This window comes from Rhinichthys klamathensis, unplaced genomic scaffold (assembly GCF_029890125.1).
Source record: "Rhinichthys klamathensis goyatoka isolate OS25496 unplaced genomic scaffold, OSU_Roscu_1.1 h1tg000244l_1, whole genome shotgun sequence".
NCBI classification, from domain to species: Eukaryota; Metazoa; Chordata; class Actinopteri; order Cypriniformes; family Leuciscidae; genus Rhinichthys; species Rhinichthys klamathensis.
In genome coordinates, this window is record NW_026606766.1 from 2,137,501 (window position 1) to 2,140,000 (window position 2,500).

The window sequence follows — 2,500 nt, forward strand, 5'->3', positions numbered from 1 at the left end:
TCGAGGTGAACTGAGGCATAGGAAAGTATAATGTCGGCGGTTTGGGCTCATTTCAAGATAAGGGATGATGACAACAGCAAGGCAGACTGTGAGTTATGTTCAGCTAAGGTGTCGAGAGGAGGGAAAGAAAGTACATCGTTTAACACCAGCAATCTAATTAAACATCTGAAGACGCATCATAGATCTGATGGCCGAGCGCGCGCGCGGGCGGTAATGCACTCACTCTGTGTGTGCGGGTTACGGGAGAATAAAACGATTCGCGGGACTCCCGCAAACTAGAAATATCTATGAATAAAACATAAAAACTAAAAGATTTTTATTCATCTCTTGCAGAAAAGCAACAAGAACAACTACAACAAAATAGAATCGATTTACAGGCCAGAGTTTCTATTCATAACATGGTTACAGCGTTGAGCGATGTAGCCAATCACAGACATATGTGTTGATTTCTGGAACGCAAAGGCCAATCAGAAGCATTTAAGATAGACTCCCCTCACCGCTCAAAACGGACTTTTTTGTTCAGTGCTGAATTCTGTATGCTGGCAAATCCTCTAATTATAACGAACAAAGTGTGGATATTATGAAAGATTGATTGTGCAGTCAGCTTCATTGATAATAACAGAGATGTGTGAGATCGCGATGAACTGTCAGCTTTTAGGATTTATTAAGGGAGCGCACTTTGCGCGCATTCAGTCATGCCAGACCATGCACGCAGTAGCCTGCTTGCTTTTATGTTAAATTAACAGTGGTTTGTGTGTTAATACATTTATTATTTTACTAATTTTTATTTATTTTTAGACTTGTTAAAACAAGCAGAGAAGAAAATAAAAACAGTCTTCTAACCTGTGTTCTAAAATAGTCGTCTTCTTTTCTGGGAGCCTATTACTTTTGCGGTAGAAATATCGGTATCGGTACTCGGTATCGGCAAGTACACAAATGTAAATACTCGTACTCGTATCGGTTTGAAAAAAAATGGTATCGGGCCATCCCTATTAGTAACAGAGTTACACTTGCAAAAGAGTGAGAGAGAGAGACACATATGAAAACGTTAGGTAGGCTCAGAGCCATAGAGAGAAAGAGTTGCGACGCTCTTTGATCGCTCGCGATGGCTGTCACGTGGTTCATGTAAGCCCCAATAGTTCCAAAACATACGCGGGCTGTCATGTTCTTCTATGGGACAGACAGCAGCGATTGCATTATTGACCGGTAAATATAAAATAAAACACCCAAGTACTTTTTCAGCTGTAACTGCATTATTGCATTTTGTTAATGACAGTTATGCATTTGGAGAGGCAGGGTGACAACGAAATAGCCTACTACTGTATATTACTTAGATACGTTTTAGGCTTTTTTTTTCTTTTTTTTTTGAGGGAAAAGACAGAGCTAGATAAGATCGAATACGACAAAGATGAGGTCAATACGAAAAAGACAACTAAATGGGCAGTTAACACTTTCAGTGACTTGTTGCGCCAAAGACAGAACAATTGTGATTTCGAGACCTAACGTTACTCTGCTTCTCTTTTAAATGAGACATTTCGGGAGTTTTATGCCTCTGTTCAGTCTACCGCTGGACGCGAATACAGTGTTGCAAGTTTGATGCGTCTCAGAGCAGGTATAAACCGTCACATTACAAAATACAACATCATAAGGGATGAAGACTTCAAGTCAAGCAATGCCGTCTTTAAATCAGTTTTAAAGGAACACTCCGACTTTTTGGGACTTTAGCCTATTCACCTTATCCCCCAGAGTTAGATAAGTCCATACATACCTTTTTCATCTCCATGCGTGCTATAAGTCTGTTTGACGCACCCACCGCTAGCCTAGCTTAGCACAAAGACTGGATGTAAATGGTTGCAGCTAGCATACTAATCCAAATAAGTGACAAAATAACGGAAACATTTTCCTATTTACATGTTGTGATTTGTATAGTCACAGAGTGTACAAAAAACAAAGTCACATGAGACACAGACATATTTTAACCGTATAAATACTGGGAACTATATTCTCTGAAGGCGAAGCACTGCTACTTGGGCGGAGTGATAATCGCAGCACCTGAGACGCGCTCTCTGCTCCTCACCACGGCGCGTCTCAGGTGCTGCGGCTATCACTCCGCCCAAGTAGCAGTGCTTCGCCTTCAGAGAATATAGTTCCCAGTATTTATACGGTTCAAATATGTCTGTGTCTCATGTGACTTTGTTTTTTGTACACTCTGTGACTATACAAATCACAACATGTAAATAGGAAAATGTTTGCGCTATTTTGTCACTTATTTGGATTAGTATGCTAGCTGCAACCATTTACATCCAGTCTTTGTGCTAAGCTAGGCTAGCGGTGGGTGCGTCAAACAGACTTATAGCACGCACGGAGATGAAAAAGGTATGTATGGACTTATCTAACTCTGGGGGATAAGGTGAATAGGCTAAAGTCCCAAAAAGTCGGAGTGTTCCTTTAAAGCGCTACAGGAAAAATGGAAAAGACACCAGCGTTCATCGTCCGCGTA

General features: G+C 40.9%; 1 protein-coding gene across 2 annotated transcripts in view; it reads left to right on the forward strand.

Annotated features, from left to right (window-relative positions):
- The window catches only part of LOC130100549 (transcription activator BRG1), a 55,781-nt gene that overhangs the window by 15,285 nt on the left and 37,996 nt on the right, over window positions 1–2,500 (forward strand). The gene's annotated exons all lie outside the window — the stretch shown is intronic.